This window comes from Neofelis nebulosa, chromosome 15 (assembly GCF_028018385.1).
Source record: "Neofelis nebulosa isolate mNeoNeb1 chromosome 15, mNeoNeb1.pri, whole genome shotgun sequence".
Lineage (NCBI taxonomy): Eukaryota > Metazoa > Chordata > Mammalia > Carnivora > Felidae > Neofelis > Neofelis nebulosa.
In genome coordinates this window covers 47890479-47910285 of record NC_080796.1, presented here as the reverse complement: position 1 = coordinate 47910285, position 19807 = coordinate 47890479, and positions in this window count along the sequence as shown.

Sequence of the window (19807 nt, the reverse complement as noted above, 5' to 3'; positions counted from 1 at the left end):
AGAAACCAAGAGCAGGTATTTTAACTCTTTCCCTGCTTTTTCCCTCACTGGACACATGAATTCACACATACTGGCACTTCTTCCTCTGTTGGTTCAAACCACCATGTTGAGAGACCTCTCTTCCCCTACAAGTGCCCCAGGCGTTGGGAAGGAGAATGGCCAATGAGGGTTGGACACCTAACCCTGAGGCTCTCCTGTGATGAGATACCAGATAAAGTGAGTCAGTTACAAGTGGGCGGAACAAACTAGATAATTTATTTGGATAAACCCGCAGCTGCCATTACCTTCTCTCATGGCCCCAAACTGGAATAAGTGTAAGTCACATTCTCTCTTCCCACTTCCTGTATCCCTTTTCTGTGTAGATTTTCAAAATATGCAGGAAGAATCTTTGTTCAGTCTGTGTTGGATTCAATGCCCCTCCCCCAACACCCACCACCGACCCCCAAACAGTCATTTCCCTGGGTCCCCAGAGAGAACCTTGCCTGGGTTCCTTTCAAATTAGGGAGTCCTTGGTGGGTTAAGGATGGAGAAGTAGAGAAATTCTTGCCTGGGGAGTTGTGGTCTGAAATTTAAAGGCACTTAAGAGTCTTTTTTGTTGTTGTTGTTGTTGTTTTTGTTTGTTTATTTATTTTGAGAGCCTGAGAGGGCGTGCGAGCAGGGTAGAGAGAGAAAGAGAATCCCGAGCAGACTCCGCACTGTCGGCATGGAGCCCAACATGGGGCTCAAACCCACAAACCGAGACTGACCATGACCCAAGCCCAAATCAAGAGTTAGATGCTCAACCAACTGACCCAGCCAAGTGCCCTAGGCACTTAGAGTCTTCACAAGTACTCTACTTAAAGCATGAGCCTAAAGTAAGCATTCCCCTTACTCAGCTGGGATTTTCTCGAAGGCATTTTTACTGGAGCTCACGGCAGATGGACTCCAGTCCTGGCCATCACAGGGTCTACACCGGCAGGTACCACCACCTTTCCGTTTGTGAGTGACCCAGAACCCGGGAGCCCTGTGGAAAGTGGAGTCCTTGGAGAGCAGGGTGGTTATCCTGCTGGTGATCCAGAACAACGCTAAAAGGAATTAGCCTGAGTGACAGGGAAGTTTAGAGCACCTCCAAAGCAGCTAGCTCATATCAGAAGTTTAACAAAAAATACCTGCCCTCAAGAAAGTATAGAGGGGACAGGAGGGAGGCCTTGGCTGTTCCTCTCTCTCTCTCTGGTGCTGTTACTCACTAATGCCTGGTTTCCATGCTGTTCCTGCATATTCCCTGAACTGTGCCTGAACCACTGGGCACCAGAGCCTTTTAGATTCAACTGCTCTGGGGTGTAACTTTGTTTCCTTTTTGATGTGTCTGCCAGTTTTAAGGTGGAAGGCAGGATCCTGGGGATTTTTGACCAGGCTCGTTACTCTTGCCTCTTTCCTGCATCCTCACCTGCGAACCTTCCCAGGGCTTCTAGTTCCTTGGCCTTTTGGAGTTCGTGACGCGAGTCCTCTTGTAGGCATTCGGTGTTAATGCACTAGTCCTCCCGCTTATCCATCCGCTGCCTCTTGAAGTCTTCCCTCTTGCCCAAAGCCGTCCGATTGGGGTGAGAAATGTGCACGGTGTGCCCAAAGGAGCCAGGAAGCCCCAGCTCCACCAGGGGGAGGCTTCCGGAAGGACTGGCACTTGAGCCAGATACTGAAGGTGGGTTGGGGTATAGAGAGAGGGCGGGATGTTCAAGGCAGAGACAGGGAGAGGAGAAGCTATGGGTTAACACAGGTACATTAGATTCAAGGGACTGAGTAGTTTGTAGCTGAAACTTGAGACGGAAGAAGGGGAAGCTAGAAAAAAAGATGGCGGTAAATGACCTTGATTTTACCTTTCTTTCTTGAATATGTATTGAGCGCCCACTACACAGCATGGATTACTCTAGATGCTATAGGGAACCCATGGAGCAGCAAAGGAGTTTGAATTTTCTCCTGTATAAAATCTTCGGTGGCTGTCAAGGGCCAGCACCCAGGGATAAGCTGTCCTGAAAGCGGTGGTTCTCAACCTGGGGTGATGTTGCAAGACCTTTATGGCTGTCCCAGCCTGGGGGGTTGGGGGTGGGGGGTTGTGGCGTGTTGTGGGTAGACAGCAGGGCTACTGCTCAACATCCTACAAAGCACAGGACAGACCTCCCCTCAACAAAGAATTGTCTCGCCCGAAAGTGTCACTAGTGCTGAGAGGGGTGGGTTACCACGCACAGCGTGGTGGAGGGAGAGAGGCGTTTGTAGTAATCCAGGTGATGGATAATGCCTCAACCAGAGCAGTGAGACGGGGAAGAGAAGGGGTCAGAATCCCAGTACTTAGTGATCAGTTGATGAGGCACGTGAAGAGAGTTGTGGATGACTGGATTTCTGCCTTGGACCGCATGAGATGCTGTCCTTCCGCGTTATTCCATTTAGATTTGGAGATGAACTCCGCTTTCGACACTGAATTAGTCTTCTAAGGCCGCCACATACAAAGTACCACAGACTGGGGGTGGGGCTTCCACAACAGAAATGCATTTTCTCAGGATTCTGGAGGCTGGAAGTCCGAGATCAAAGTTCTCAGCAGGATTGGTTTCTTCTGAAGCTCCTCTCCCTGTGTTTTCACATGGTCTTCCCTCTGTGCCTGTCTGTGTCCTAATTTTCTCTTACAAGGACACCAGTCATATAGGACTCACCCCTACGCCTTTATCTTAATTACCTCTTTAAAGGTCCTATCTCCAGGGGTGCCTGGGTGGCTCAGTTGGTTAAGTGTCCGACTTCGGCTCAGGTTGTGGATCTCACGATTTGAACCCCACAATCGGGCTCTGGCTGACAGCTTGGAGCCCTGGAACCAGCTTTGGATTCCATGTCTCCCTTTCTCTCTGTCCCTCCACAACTTGCACTCTGTCTCTCTCAAAAATAAACATTTAAAAAAAAAAATCCTATCTCCAAATACAGTACCACTGGGAGGTATTTCAGCATATGAATTTTGTGGGGGCACAATTCAGCCTCTAACAGATGTTGAGCTGAAGTTGCCTGGGGGCTGGCCAGATGCTCTGAAACCCAGGAAGTCAGGATTTGAGGGTCAGGGCGTGAGGTCACCAGTGGAGAGTACAGAAGGACAGAGAGTACAGAAAGACACCTCAATGCTGCAGCCCATGGGGGCAGAGACTCCCCAGCCCAGGGGAGAGGACAGTCGCAGAAGGCAAGGGTACAGGATGTGTTTTAGTCCTCAGCCATAGTGTCAGCAGCAACCGAGGCAGATGGCCACTTGTGCGGCTACACCTGTAGGTGGGAGGTCAGAATGCCTGGCTTCTCTTTTTTTTACTTAAAGTACAAGAATTCACCTTTGATTCATTCACATGAACGGCAGGAAAGGAGGTAGGCACTATTCAAGGCTTTCGATCTTCTGGGGGAGCGGGAAGAGGCATCTAAATCCACAAGGCGTCCTTGAGGGCCCTGGGAATCTGCAAATGGCCAGTTCGTCCAGCCGCAGACATTGCCCCACCCCCTCTGAACCCTCAGGGCCCTAGACCCCTCAACACGGCCACTACCAAGGGGTCCTGGCACACAGGGCCCGAAACCGACTGCCACCTGAGTCTAAGCTTAGAAGGAAAGAAACAGGAAGAAGATCACAGCATAATGTGGCAAAGATGAGTAGAAATGGGCATAGAGCCTGGAAACTAGGTAGAGAGTCTCAGTGGGGTGGCCAGGCAGACCGGGAAGAAACGAGGCAGAGGGCACAGCATGATATCAGAACTACTACAGCTAGCTTTCTTTTTCTAATGCCAGGGCTGACAGTTCAGGGCAGAGTGGCGGGAAACAGGTGAAAATTCAACGGGAGCAGGCAGGCCCTGTCTTCACAGAACAGCTACCTCCTGATCCCAACAAGAGGTCCCTGTAAAGAGTGACAAGAAAGGACTCTTGTGCCTGAGACTTTGAGGGCAAGGTCTGTGTTTTAGTCACACTTCACATAGTGCTAGCCCCTGATGTGTATTTGGGTACTGAGTTAGGTTGAAGGACTCCCGTGTCGGGAAAATGGGAGCCAGAGGGGGGGGGGGGGCAGAGAAAGATGATGATCGCCTAAGACCTCGGAAGCCTGGGAATTAGGGTTCACAGAGCGCCTAGATGGCTCAGCGGGTTAAGCGTCCGACTCTCGATCGCAACTAGGTCATGATCTCACAGTTCGTGAGATTGAGCCCCATGTCCGGTTCTGCACTGGCAGCGCGGAGCCTGCTTGGGATTCTCTCTCCCTTTCTCTCTCTGCCCCTCCCCTGCTCTCACTTTCAAAAATAATAATTGGGTTTTTTTTTTAAAGTCCGGGAGTTAAGGTTCAAGGGATGGTTATAAATGCTGCTAATTGACCATGCGCCTGACTGCTTATCTCCCACTTCACAATAAGGCCGGCTCGTTCTTACTGGAGAGAAGGAACAAAGTTGGAAACGAAACTGGTGACGGAGCTCTGGGCCGACGCCTCAACAGAGACTGCTTTTGCCAGCTCCTGGGGCGTTCTGACCCCGCCCCGAGGAGCAGCCTGGGCGCTCTGGATGCTTGCTCTGCCACGGACTCAAACACCTGCTCAGAAAGACCTGGCAGGACTCGGCTGAGGTAGCAGCATCGGATTCCCTCATTGACAGGAAGGAAGGGGGAGCCTGCAGAGAGTACGTGCTTCCTCTCCCCTCCTCACCGCAGCCCTCCAGAAGAAAGTGGAGCAGGCTGGGAAGAGAGATCGCCCACCTCTCGGAGAAGGGGTGGAGACCTTGTCAAGCAATTCTCTCCTCTGGACACTCCTTGTCTGTAAGTGGAGGGACGCGGACCAGATGTCCAGTTAAGGATACTTCCGTGTCTCTATGCACAAGGACACAGAACTTAGGCGGCGAGGAAGAAATCCAGGGATGGGGCTGTCCAAGGTGGAGGCACCCCCCATGCACAGTCTTTCTTGCTGATCTAGAGTCTGCTTCTTCCCATCAAGTCTGAGCAGGCTCCCTGCCCCAGGCAGGCTCCTCGGAAGGTTGTGGCTTGCCTGCCCTGGGAGGGGCTGCTTTTAGACTATCGCATCAGAAAGTCAGCAGGCAAGGCTCACACAGGATTTCATGCAGCAGCAGCTAGGGAGAAGCACTGGGCCCGTTTGGTCACCTTATCCTAGCGAGCAGCTTACCGGGGACTAGTACCCCCCATCCCCAATGGGGACGGGCCGCTTGGAGCGGGTCTCACAAGCCCAAAGCCCAAGTGATCTCTAATTGCTATATTTAAGACTGCGGAGGCATGAGAAGCAGTGTGCACATCCACTCAGCTGCCTTTAAAAAGCACAGAGCAGCTCCACTCATGGTGAAGAACACAGATCCTCAAGCCAGAAGGCCTAGATTTGAATCCCAGCTTTGCTACTTAATCACTGTGTGGCCTTCCTCATGCTCCTGGGCCTCGGTTTCCTCATCCATGGAATGAGACTAAGACGACAGAACCTGCCTCCTAGGGTTGCCGTGAGGATTGAATACACGCTGCTTAGAATGGTGCCTGGGACACGGCAAGTGTGCTTTGCTGTTCACTACTGTCAGCGTGGTGGCGAACACAACCCACCGTAGGGGGAAGTCGGGAACTTTCTGTATTGGTCTGAGCACCTTGCCTTCCATCACTGTTCTCCATATAATACTCCTCTGTTCCTATTCTAAGTAATCACTTCTTTGTCTTCCCTGATGCCCTTCCTTCCCCCCAAATGAAGCTCTTTTGAAGATACTTGTTCTCAGTGGTTAATTATTCCAATTTTCCCTTCAGCCAAGGCCTCTCACTACTTGCGTTTTTCCTCTCCCCAAGTCCCAGTGTTTTGGAGGCCACACAATTGGCTCTGTGCGTCCAAGCTCTGGCTGTAGGCCCACCCACACAAAGCACCCCTCAGTAACTCTCCGCCCCCTCCCCTGCTCCCGCCTGCTCGCGGCCAGGGCCTCAGCGTCTCACTCGTGCTCTCAGAAGCTTCTAGGTAGGTCAGAGGGTGCCATTCATTATATACAAGCAGAACTTTGTCCTAATTCCCAGCCACTCAGCCAGCAGTGAGACCCAAATATTTTATCTGAGTGATACGCAGGCACTAGCTCTGGCAGAAGGCCTTCCAACAGGAAGAATTGAGTATTAATTATGAAGGCCATGTGGTATTGGAGCCTCATGGCAGTTATCTCTTTCCATCTAAAATAAGCCACCCCAGGGGCGCCTGGGTGGGTCAGCTGAGCGTCCGACTTCGGCTCAGGTCAAGATCTCAGAGCTCGTGGGTTCGAGCCCCGCATCGGGCTCTGTGCTGACGGCTCGGAGCCTGGAGCCTGCTTCGGATTCTGTGTCTCCCTCCCTGACCCACTCACATCCTGTCTGTCTCTCTCAAAAATAAATAAACATTAAAAAAAAATTTAAGCCACCCCAGGGGCGCCTGGGTGGCTCATTCGGTTAGGCGTCCGACTTCGGCTCAGGTCATGATCTCGCCGTCTGTGGGTTTGAGCCCCGCGTCGGGCTCTGTGCTGACAGCACGGAGCCTGGAACCTGTTTCGGATTCTGTGTCCCCCTCTCTCTCTGCCCCTCCCCTGCTCACACTCTGTCTCTCTCTCTCAAAAATAAACATTAAAAAAATTTTTTTCAAATAAGCCACCCCAAAATTTAGTGGCTTAAAACAACCACCATTTATTCGTTGACTATTCTGTAATTTGGACAGAGCTTGGTGCTGGTGGCTCACCCTTGCTATGGGAGGTTCGCTCAGGCTGCCCAAGATCCCCAAACGGCCTCACTCACACAGCCGATGCCTTAGCCAAGGTGACTGGGATGGCAGGGTTGGCCTGGGCCTCCCTTTCTCTCTTCTAAGTCTCATCCAGCAGTGAAGTCAGATTTCTCTACATAGTAGCCAGCTTCCAGACCATGAGAACTCGATGCTTCAGAGTGTGAAGACAGAAGCTTCGGGGACTCCCTCAGGTCCAGGTTCAGTGGGAGGTGTTCTGGGTTGAAATGTGGCCCCGACCCACTCAGAATCGTACGGTGAAGTTCTAATCTTCGTTTGCTAAGAACGTGCCCTCAACTGGAAGGTCCTACTTGAAGTAGGGTGGACTCCTAATCCGATATGATTGGTGTCCTTAAAAAGGGAGAGATTTAGGGGCGCTGGGGTGGCTCAGTCGGTTGAGCGTCTGACTTCGGCTCAGGTCATGATCTCACAGTCTGTGAGTTCGAACCCCGCGTCGGGCTCTGTGCTGACAGCTTGGAGCCTGGAGCCTGCTTCCGATTCTGTGTCTCCCTCTCTCTCTGCACCTCCTCTGCTCACACTCTCTCTCAAAAATAAACATTTAAAAAAAGAGGGGGGGGGGAGAGATTTAGGCATATACACGGAGAATGCCACGCGGAGACTGGGGCGTTAATGCTGTCACAACTATCAGACTAGGAGAGAGGCCTGGAACAGAGACTGCCCCAGTGGTCTCGGGAAATATGGCCCTTACAACGCCTTTGTCTCAGACTTGTCACCTCCAGAACCTGCCTGCCTCCAGAGACCATAAATTTCTGTTGTCTTAGGCACCCGGTTTGTGGTATTTTGTTACAACAGCCCGGCAAACGAATACCAAAGGGAAATGAAGTCTCCCTTTTGGTGGGAAGACTGACCTACACGTACAGGGATGGGAGGGTTGCGGCTGTCTTTGGTCTTTGCAGACCTTCTACTCCAAGGCGGCCCAAGAGAGGACAGACTAGAGACGAAAAGACAAAGCCCAGCTTCTAGACCAGACTCTGCCCGGAACTTGAGGGCTGAGGTTAGGGAAGCTGTGTGGCTCTGCTTCCCTTTCCCCGGATACCAAGGGCAAACTCAGATAAGATGGACTTTCTGATTGTTGTCAGCTTGAAAATGCTGTGCCTTCCAGGGGCGCCCGAGGGGCTCAGTGGGTTCAGCATCCCGACTGACTTGATTTCGGCTCAGATCAGGATCTTGCAGTTTGCGGGTTTGAGCCCTGAGGAGCCTGCTCGGGGATTCCCTCTCCATCCTTGCCCCTCCCCTGCTCATGCCTCTCTCTCTCTCTCTCTCTCTCTCTCTCTCGCTCTCCCTCTCAAAATAAATAATCATTAAAAAAAAAATTTTAAACAAAACAAACAAACAAAAAAAACCCTTTGTGCCTTCGTCAGAGTCCTTTAGCCTGGATCAGTGTTCCCTGGAAGGCTTGTCAACAGGATTTGCTGGTCACTGACCACCACTCTCAAGTTTCTGATTCAGTAGGTCCAGGGTGGGGCCCGAGAATTTGCAATTCTAAGAAGTTCCCAGGTGTTGCTGCTTCAAGGCCAGGCTGTCGGAGGAACTGTTCCCAGGGCAGGGGGCACAGTAGAATCACCTGGGGAACTTTAAGAAACACTGACGCCAGGGTTCTACCCTGGCACTTCTGACTAATTGGTCTCGGTTCCAAGCTCTGGCATTTTTCTAGAAATCTCCCTAGGTGACCCTAGGATGTGCAGCCAGAGTTGAGAGCCACTGCTCAAGGGGTCCTGGACTTTTGCAGAAATAGTACAATAAAGCCATCGGTGGGCACTTTTAAGAAAAATCGTTCCTTAATGTGACCTGCACGGGCCTAAACGGAATATAGCTTTAAACAAATGGAAAACATGTTGCGAACTTCCTGAGGTTAAGGAATTTGACTTTTAAGTTCCTGTCACCCCCTTTGAACACTTTGTAACTGCTTCTTATCCCCATCCTCCCTCTTACTACCAACATAGTGACACCGGCCAAGAGGTGGGGGGTTCTTTCCTCAAGGGAGGGAGAAAAAGAATACCTTTTTTCTATGTCCCTGCCTCAAACATTAGCACAGATGTGCAGAAGCTCTCAGCCTTAGCAGATAAACCACCCCAGGTGCCTTCAATAACCTATGGAACTTGAATTGAAATGACCTTAACTGGGGCATCTGGGTGGCTCAGTCGGTTCAGCACCTGACTCTTGATTGCAGCTCAGGACTTGGTGTCAGTGTTCATGTGTTCAAGCCCCGCTCCGGGCTCCATGCTGGCACAGAGCCTACTTCAAAACAAAACAAAAGTCTAAAACCTACTGAGCACCTGCTCTGCCCCCCTGACCTTAACAGAGCACACAGTCAGGAAAGCTCTGGGTTCTGGAGGGATCTCACGAACTTAGTGAACAAGCCATGCACTTAACTTCTCTGGGCTTCAGTGACCTCAAACCCAAGATAAGGTCAATGGATTCTATCACACTGAGCTGTACGGAAGAAGGCAGGTGAAGTGCTTGGCCAGCACAGTGTCAGACACATAGATCGTAATTTACGCACCTCATAATTCCAACCATTTTGTGAAGTAGCATCCCTGTTTTGCAGATGAGGACACTAGTTACCAAAATGGATTTGTCCCAGGTCTAACCGCTAGGACAGGGCACAGCTGGGGACCGAGCCCGTTTGCTGGGAGAGGCCCCGCTCCTCCGTTGGCAAAGAGGGATGGGGGCAGTCAGGAGGCTTGCTGACAGGTGAACCTAATAATCCACGGAACAGGCCCAAACCTGGAACTGAGGTGACAGAGTGAACGGGGCAAGTTCTGCTGGGGTCAGGAAAGGGAGCGAAGAGGGAAGACGGAAGTGACCGGAATTTCACGTTTTTGATGAGGAGGAGTGAGGAGGGAAAGTCCGACCAGCCCTCCCATCCTGCTGGTAGACAGAGCAGGTGCGGGGTGGCTGTCTGGGGAAGTGGGGCGGCCGTGGGGATCATGCGACTGCCGCCGACTTCAGGCTAAGGGAGAGCTGACACTGGACACAAAGCTGCCTCAGATTCTAGAATTTTTCTTTTGGGGGCGCCTGGGTGGCTCAGTCAGTTAAGCATCCGCCTTCAGCTCGGGTCACGATCTCACAGCTCGTGGGTTCGAGCCCCGCGTCGGGCTCTGTGCGGACAGCTCAGAGCCTGGAGCCTGTTTCGGATTCTGTGTCTCCTCTCTCTCTGCCCCTCCCCCACTCATGCTCTGTCTCTCAAAAATCAATAAAACATTAAAAAGAAAACTCTTTAGAAACTGTCTTTCAACGGAAAATAAAATGCCTACCGTGTACCATGAAGCCTTGGAACACAGTGGTCAACAAACAGCGAGCAGGGCTATGAGGCACCACATACTCTCGGAGGGGGCAACAGCTCCAGCTAGAGGTGTGCAAAGAGAGCACGTGGCAGGAGGCCTGGCCTTTTGTGGGTGGGCAAGGGAGGCTCCCCTGAGGACACCTCACCAAAGCTGAGGACAAGCAGAGTTCGCCAGGTGGAGGAGGTCCAGGCCAGGAAACAGTCCACGGGGAAGCCCCCGCGTCTAGCACGAAGTCAGGCCCATGGAAAGAGCCGCAGGAACCGCGTTGGCTGAGTGACTGGGGTGGAGGGAGATGAGATCAGTGAGGCAGTTGTAGGCAGCGTGTGAGCCCAAGAGCTGCAGGGAAGCCCCTGGAGGACTGCAAAAGGTATTGCCGTGACCCAACACGATGTACTCCTTGCCTGAAAATTCTGAGCCCTCACGCACAACTCCCACTGCAACCCTGTGAGGGCAATACCTTCGTCTACAGATAAGAACACTTGGGATCGCAGAGGTCAAGTGTCTGAGTTCACAGATCTGCCCCACGCCTTTCTCCTTCCGGGACCAGGTAGATACCACCAGTGCCCAAGTGGACCAGTGGGGAGGTGATGATGCCTCTGGGGGGGGCAGGGAACCCAGGCGTCAGTCTTGTCTGGTAGCCCCATGGTGATAACATCTAAAGTTGCTCCCTGGATGTCCAGGACTTCTAAAGTAGCCCAACCAGAAGGGGAAGAATCATGCCCTGAGGTGTCCCGGTGGGAAAATCTGCCCCTCCCCACCCACCTGGGGCTGGGCTGGCAACACAATGGAAATGCCCTACCTGCCCGGGCCTGTCTGAGTCTCCCCAGGGAAGGGGAGGAGCTCAGACTCTGTGGTAGGGCTGATTGCGCCCTGGGGGATGTGTCAGTGGGGAGCAACTTCACAGTTTCAAAGGAGCTGGCCCTTGGGAGTGAGTCACAGCCAGTGGTCCTTTATGGAGGATGAGGGGGTAGGGAAGAGGGACCTTGGCTAAGGGTGAGTGTTAGGCACCCCCGGCTCCTCTGGCGAAGGGAGAGGTAAGCTGATGGGCTCTTGAATGTCCATTATCTGCTCAGAGTAGCCAATAGCATTTAAGATCTCTCCGCTGGGCGGAGGCCCCCCCGAAGCCCACGTTTGGGGGACCTCAAGCCTTTCCACTGAACCGCAGTAACCTGGTAAACAGTTGACTTCTTCCCAGGGAGAGCCTCAAAGACTTCATGGAGAATGTGAGACTTGCAGCCCCCTCATCTCAGGTGCTTAGCACTCAGTGGGAGCTTAATAAAGGTTTGGATGAATGAGAAACCTGGCAGAAGAAGGGTTGCTGCTGAGTCCTGGAGCTGGGGGTGGTGTGGGGGGGGCAGGGGTCACATCGCGGGCTCGCGGGCTCCTCCCCAACCCTCCCGGAGTGATGGGTGTCCAGGCTCCCCAGTCTCACCATCTGCTGTCGCGCCTGGCCGGTGGGCTTGGTAATAGGAGTCTGGCTACCAAGAGACCAACGCCATTCCCCTAAAAGGCAATTCAGGAGGACGCGGCAGGCGTAAAGGGAGGAAAAGAGGTCAGCGAGGGAGACAGCGTGGACTGACCCGAGGGGAGTCCGGGAGAGGCTGGGGGACGGGGCTCGTGCCCCCTCCGCACCCGCAGCCCCGCAGCGTGCCCCAGGTCCGGAGAAGGGAGGACCCCGCCTTGCTCGTTGTTCCCGATCCCGGGGAGGACGGGGCCGGCACCTGCTGGGGTCGCGGGTAGGGGGCTTAAGTGCCACGGACGCTGTGGGCTGAGAGGGCCGGGACCGACGGGAATCGCCATCAGGGGAAGGGCTGGTCGCTGCAGGCAGCGCGGTGGTGACCTCCGGGAAGTTTCTGGGCAGCTTTCTCCTTCCGGCGCAGGGAGGCGGGTGGGAACTCTCTCCCCTAACCCCTACTCCAACACCCCCACCTTTAGCTGCACTCCTATCCCAGGGGCCCCAACCGGGGTCTAGGTTGTGGCAATCCCGTGGGACCCCTGCAGACTCCAGGTGATCTGTCTCATTTATATTTACATATTTTAATCTGGAAAACGGAGATGGCCCCTGCTCCTGCCTCTGAAGGTTAAGTCAGATAACGTATTCCTTCCTATGAGCTTTACCAACTAAATAAAGTGGCTTTGAAAAGCAAGGGATTATTCACTCATTCAACAAACAGCCACAGAGTCTGGGCAATGGATTTGGAGGTTAAGCAGGAACTCACTGTCCAGACAAATCCAACTCAAGTTGCCCTGGGAGCTCTTTGAAAGGGCCGCTGAGCTGGATCTTGCCGAAGAGGCTGGGGTTAGCCAGGCTGAAGAGGAGGGAGGGATTCCAGACTGGGTGGGGAGTCTGCGGGCACCCGGGAGCCAAGGCAAACTTGATGGGAACTGTAGCATCTTTTCTCCTTTTTCTTTGGGTAATTCTAGCGATGCCTAACACGTATCCAGTGCTTACCAACTACCAGCAGTATTCTGAGTGCTTCACGTACTTCTCTTAATTCTCGCAGCGCTGCTCTTTATTACCCCTCTTTTACCTGATGAGAAGACCGAGGTCTGGAAGTTAAAGTAACTTCCCAAAGTTGTTCCGCCAGTAAGACGGCTGAGCTCTGGACCCTGCTAGGCTGACTTCGAAAAGCCGTCCTTGTAACCACTCACTGTAAGACCTCCTTTTTTAAAAGCCCCCTTACTGGGGTGCCTGGGTGGCTCAGTCAGTTAAGCGGCCGACTTTGGCCCAGGTCATGATCTCTCGGTCTGTGAGTTCGAGCCCCGCATCAGGCTCTGTGCTGACAGCTCAGAGCCTGGAGCCTGTTTCAGATTCTGTGTCTCCTTCTCTCTGACCCTCCCCCATCCATGCTTTGTTTCTGTCTCAAAAATAAATAAACGTTAAAAAAAAAAATTAAAACAAAAAAGCCCCCTTACTGTTTTCAACACTCCAAAACATCCTCTTAAAGCAGTATTTCCTTTCCTTAAGAATGTCACCCCTCAGGGCGCCTGGCTGGCTCAGTCAGTAGAGGATGAGACTCTTGATCACCGGGTTGTGAGTTTGAGCCCCACGTTGGGTGTAGACATACTTTAAAAAACAATTTTTAAAGGAAAAGAAAAAAAAGAATGTCACTTGTCATCTTTCTCTCAAGCAAAATTCCAGTTCATTTAGCTTTTTGTGAAAGGGTGTCTGGCTTGTGAGGGGCCAGAGTAAGGAAGGTTAGCAGGACATGGAAAGAAGATTTGGAGGGAAGGTCTTAGGAAGGCATTGGGCCCTCCTTGGGTGAACCAGAAATCTGACCTAATGCTCTGCATCTCACTGATCCCAAAAAGCCCTAGTGAGGAGTTGGAGAGGGCAAGAGCAGAATTTGGGCTCAGAGAAGCAGCTTGCTTTCTCATAGCCAAGGCCAGTCTCTTTATAGAGTTCACTTCCCCCAGAAAATTAAGGCAACTTTGATCAAACAGTGACTTTCTGGGCTTCCCCTGCCTTAACCCTCACTCCAGACAGGGAGGAGAGCATCCACTTTAAGAGACGAAGAATGTTCCAGAGAAGGAGGTCATGGGGAAGGTAGGTCAACAAGGCTCAGTGAGACACATGGCAGCCACGAGCCCCACCCCGCTCCAACCCTTGGCCCGAGAAAGCCTGTCATTCTCAGTACTCATCACCAGAGCCCCTGTGATCACTCTCCAGTGATCTGGGTTTCTTTCTTCCCTAACTGCGTTTCATCTGCCAACCCCATAATGACTCATCATCTACCTTCACCACTCAGCCGGTTCAAGGTAAGACCCCATAACCCAACACTGGGAAAGAGGCCAGTCTGGGCGACATGGCAAGCCCACTTTGCTATCTGTGACCGAGGCTCACCTTGCCCTCCTCGGCTAGTTCAGGCACATCCCCCCAGGACCTGGCTTGAGTTACACCCCGAATCCTAAACCTTAGCGATCTCTTTGGGCTCCTCAACCTTTGGATACCCTACTCCATAGTGACAGGGCTTCCTTTTGAAGTCTAGCACCCACTGTAAATCATTTGATGGCTTATCCTAAATGATGTGGTTCTTTAGGAGGACATTAAGCCCCAAATAGGATGGCCTAGTCAATATCAGGAAGATGTCAGCCTCTGAGAGTGGAGGTAAGAAATGGAACAATAGATCGCTTCGGCCATCTGCAGACTAATCCATGCTCAAAGACGCTTTGTGCTACTGGTGGAGATGAGGGTGTGTCCTCAGACTCTACCTGGGTGACTATTGCTCCTGAAAGGAAAATGATTTGCCAGAGTATCTGAGAAAGCCATAACCTCATCAAGGGTGCTGGAACCTGAGCTAACACTGGTCACCTGGGAAAGCCTCCCCAGAACAGAGTAGTAGTTGCCGTTGTGTTCCAAAATTGTGTTTTTATATATTTTAAATTCCCGGCATTAAGAAAATTGAGAGGTCAAGGGGTGTCTGGCTGGCTTAGTCAGCAGAGCGTGCAACTCGTGATCTGAGGGTCAGGAGTTCGAGCCCCTTGTTGTGTATACCTTGGAATACTCTAAAAATAAACTTGAGAGGTCTAACACGAAAAAATTGGGGTTTCCAGCTTCTTCTTAAAAATCTCCAGATCTGACAACACGGGGTCCACATTCCTACAAGGCACCCATCCGGTAGAGCTAAGTGGCCCTTAACATGGGGACGCAGGCCCACAGGCTACAGGACTTCCTGCTTTCCACCGTCTCCCAGATACAGAGGCTGAGGGTCCATTGACAGTTATGACAACACTTTTGCTACCGGGTTCCTATACCAGGCCTGCTTTCCCCATCGGTGTTACCTCAGGGCCCCAGTGACCAGCCACTGTCCGGGGAGAGGGTACCCTGATGAGATCTCAGTCCCCTTGCTTGAATGATTAACTTACGTCTTTCTGCCTGGCCTACCCTTCCCTCCATTCCTTGCCTGAGAAATAGCTCATCTATTTGTCACCTCCTCTGTGAAACTGTCCCTAATGGCTCCAGACACAGTCATTCCCTCCCTCCTCTGTGTCCCCTTAATTCGGTATTTAAAAAAATTTTTTTTAATGTTTTTTATTTATTTTTGGGACAGAGAGAGACAGAGCATGAACGGGGGAGGGGCAGAGAGAGAGGGAGACACAGAATCGGAAACAGGCTCCAGGCTCCGAGCCATCAGCCCAGAGCCCGACGCGGGGCTCGAACTCACGGACCGCGAGATCGTGACCTGGCTGAAGTCGGACGCTTAACCGACTGCGCCACCCAGGCGCCCCTTAATTCGGTATTTTAATTGTCTCGCACACTAGACCGAGAGCCAGAGCATACAGACTCTTACCTCTTATCCCTGGTGCTAGGGCCTGACCTACAATGCTCCTTGGTTTGTGGAGTTCACTGTAGAGAAATTTGAACACGAGCCTAAATGATAGGTAGGCGATGGGATGGATATGAAAATAGAAAATCATAGAGGTTGAAACAGTTTGTTTTTAAAATTTTTTTAATGTTTATTTATTTTTGAGAGACAGCGAGAGGGGGTGGGGAGGGGCAGAGAGAGAGAGGGAGACACGGAATCCAAAGCAGGCTCCACTCTCTGAGCTGTCAGCACAGAGCCTGACACGGGGCTCAAACTCACGAACTGTGACATCGTGACCTGAGCTGAAGTCAGACACTTAATTGACCGAGCCACCCAGGCCCCTGAGGTTGAAGCACTTTAATACCTATCACTCATTTATCCCATCTCCCACCCACCTCCCTCCATCAACTCTGTTCTCGAAGAGTCTCTCTTATGGTTTGTTTCCTCTTTTGTTTTTTCTCCCTTCCCGTATGTTCATCTGTTTGGTTTCCTAAATTCCACATATGAATGAAATCATATGGTATTTGTCTTTCTCTTGACTTACTTATTTCACTTAGCATAATATATTCTAGCTCCATCCATGTCGCTGCAAATGGCAAGATTTCATTCTTTTTGATGGCTGAGTAATACTCCATTGTTAACAGGTACCACATCTTCTTTTTTTAAATTTTTTAGTGTTTATTTATTTTTCAGAGAGAGAGAGAGAGACAGAGACAGAGACAGAGCGTGAGTGGGGAGGGTCAGAGAGAGGGAGACACAGAATCCAAAGCAGGCTCTAGGCTCTGAGCCATCAGCACAGACCCTGACATGGGGCTTGAACTCACGAACTGGGAGATCATGACCTGAGCCGAAGTTGGACGCTTAAGCAACTGAGCCACCCAGGCACCCCTGTACCACATCTTCTTTTTCCATTCATCAGGCGATGGACACTTGGGCTCTTTCCATAGTTTGGCTATTGTCGATAGTGCTGCTATAAACATCGGGGTGCATGTACCCTTTCAAATCTGTATTTTTGTGTCCTTTGGGTAAATACCCAGTAGTGCAATTGCTGTATCATAGGGTAGTTCTATTTTGAACCTTTTGAAGAGCTTCCATAGTGTTTTCCGGAATGGCTGCCCCAGTTCTCATTCCCGTGAACAGTACAAGAGGCTTCCCCTTTCTCCACATCCTCACCAAACCTGTCGTCTCTTGTGTTGTTAATTTTAGCCATTCTGACGGGTGTGAGGTGGTATCTCATCTTGGTTTTGATTTGCATTTCCCTGATGATCCAGGTGATTCTGATACAAGTGGCTTATAGACCACTGTTTTAAAGCACTGTTTTAAGATTTTGAGTTTATGTGTGTAAGGTAACTATGGCCAGAAATAGACACGCCTGGAGGGGTGTACAAGCTTAAGAATTTGGTTTTAGACACGTTGAGCTTGAGATGACCATGGAAGAGCTACGTAGAGGGTGTCCATCATCAGCTGGAGAGAAGACACTGAGGCTCAGATTGGAGACCTCAGAGGATGCTGCTGACTTAGGTAGTACCTGAAAGTTCATTCAGGTGACTCTGAGTGATGGACCAGTTGAAGGAAGAAGGCACAGATGCATAAGAGTAAAGCGCCTTGGGGCGCCTGGGTGGCTCAGTCGGTGAAGCATCCAACTCTTAATTTCGGCTCAGGTCATGATCTCACAGCTCGTGAGATCCAGCCCTACGTTGGGCTCTGTGCTGACAGCATGGAACCTGCTTGGGATTCTCTCTTTCCCTCTCTCTCTGCCTCTCCTCTGCTCACACTGTCTGTCCCTCTCTTTCTTTCTCTCTCAAAAAATAAACATACAAAAAAAAGAGTAAAGGGCCTTGGAATAGTCCCATGTTTAGGGATGGATGGAGGAAACAGTGTCAATGACAGAGATCATTAGTCAGAGAGGCATGTGGAAATATAGATTTGGTGTAGAATTTATGGAAGAAAGGTGGGAAAGAGAAGGGAAGAAGGGAGAAAGATAAGGGAAGTGGGAAGTGTCATTCTATTCTATTCTATTCTATTCTATTCTATTCTATTGTATTTATTTTGAGTGAGCTAGCGGGAGAAAGAGAGAGAGAGAGAGAAAGTATGCACAAGAGCAGGGGAGGGACAGAGGGAGAGGGAGAGAGAGAATCCCAAGCAGGCTCCGCACTGTCAGCACAGAGCCCAACACAGTGCTCAATCCCATGACCCTGGGATCATGATCCACGTCAAAACCAAGAGCTGGACGCTCAACAAACTGAGCCACCCAGGGGCCCCAGGAAGTGTCATTTATTATCTATTATACTCCAGGTACTGAGATAGACACTTTGTATATATTCTCTTGTTTAATTCTAATTGGATACCTCATCCTGACTCCCTTCAAACTAGTCTGCTCAAGATATCCATAGTGATCTTTCCAAAGCACAACACAGGTCATTTCACTGTCCTGGCTAAAATTGTTCAATGATTCCCTGTTGCCATCAGGATAGTCTAAAGCCCTTGATTTGCTTCTACAGCTTTTTTTTTTTTAATAACTGCTTTATTAGGATATAATTCACATACCATAACATTCATTTTTAAAGTACACAATTCAATAGTTTTTATATTCACCAAGTTGTGCAACCATTACCACCATTTTAGAACGTTTTTTTTCCTTAAGGTTTTATTTTCAAGTAATCTCTACACCCAGTGTGGGGTTTGAACTCACAACCTCGAGATCAAGAGTCGCTCGCTCCACCAAATGAGCCAGCCAGGCGCCCCTAATTTTAGGACATTTTCATCGCCCACAAAATGACACCCATGCCCATTAGAAGTCATTTTCCATTTCCCTTTTCCCCAGCCCCCAGCTGCTAATCCACTTTTATTTCTGTGGATTTGCTTAGTCCGGTCATTTCCTATAAGTGGAATCATATAATGTGTGGCCTCTTGTGACCGATTTCTTTCATGCAGCATAATTGTTCATGTGTGCTATAGAGCAGGCCCATACTCCCCATTCCTTTTTATGGCCAACTAACATTCCTTTGTATGGTTACACCACATTCTGCGTCATTCATCTGTTGGGCATGTAGATTATTCTCACTTTTTGGTTATTATAAGACTGCTATGAACATTCATATGTAAGTGTTGGTGTGGATGTATGTTTCATTTTCTTGAGTATAGACCTAGGAGTGGAATTGCTGGATCACGTGGTAATCTGTTAAACATTTTGAGGAACTTTCTCAAAGTGGCTGCACCATTTCACAACCCCACCAGCAATGTATGTGGGTCCCAATTTCTCACCAACACTTATTTTCCTTTTTTTTTTTTTTTTTTAATTAGAGCCTTAATAGTGGGTGTGAAGTGGTATTTCATTGTGGTTTTGATTTGCATTTCCCTAGTGACTAATGATGAACATCTTTTCTTTCTTTCTTTCTTTTTTTAATGTTTATTTATTTTTGAGAGGGAGAGAGAGAGAGAGAGAGACAATGTAGGTGAGGGGAAGAGAGATGGGACAGAGGACCTGAAGCGGGCTTTGCACTGACAGCAGAGAGCCCCATGCAGGGCTCAAATTCACAAACCATGAGATCACGCCCAGAGCTGAAGTCAGACACTCAACTGACTGAGCCACCCTGGTGCCCGATGAGCATCTTTTCATGTATTTATTGGCCATTTGTACATCCTCTTTGGAGAAATCTCTATTCATACCCTTTGCCCATCTTTAATGGGTTATTTTTTTTTTATTATTATTGAGTATAAGACTTTATAATATTCTGACTTTATAAGACTTTATAATAGTCTCTTATTGGGTATATGATTTGCAAATATTCCATTTTGTGTGTTTTCTTGTCACTGTCTTGATAGTGTCCTGTGAAGCACAAAAGTTTTTAATTTTGGTGAAGTCCAATTGATATATTCTTTGATTTCTGATGCTTTTGGTGTCATATCTTAATATACTGTTGCCTAATCCAAGGTGACAATGATTTACACCTTCTATTTTCTTCTGTGAATTTGGATTCAATTTTGTATATGGTGTGAGGTAGGAGTCCAAATTCATTCTTTTGCATGTGGATATTCAGTTGTTCCAACACTATTTATTGAAAAGACGTTTATTGAAAAGACTGTTCTTTCCCCCATTGAACTGTCTGTGGCCCTTCTTAAGCTGGTCGTCTCTCAATCCTGTGGCTTTATCTTCTGCCCCATCCCTCCTCCAGCTTGCCCTCCATCTCCTGTCCCACTAAATGATTTGCGTTTTCCCAGATGAACCATGTTCTTTCTCACCTCTTGCCTACTTCTCAGCATGCTGTTTCTTTTACTGGAAAATCTCCCTGACCTTCTCCCCACATTACCTGGCTATCTTCTCTAATTATCTGGCAGGTCTAGGCTTAGATATTGTATTTTCCAAGAAGCTTTTCCTAAGCCCCCAAGAATGTTTTAGGAAGAGCAGATCTGTGCTTCCAAAAGACCATGTACTTAACCCCACAGGGGCTTTTTTT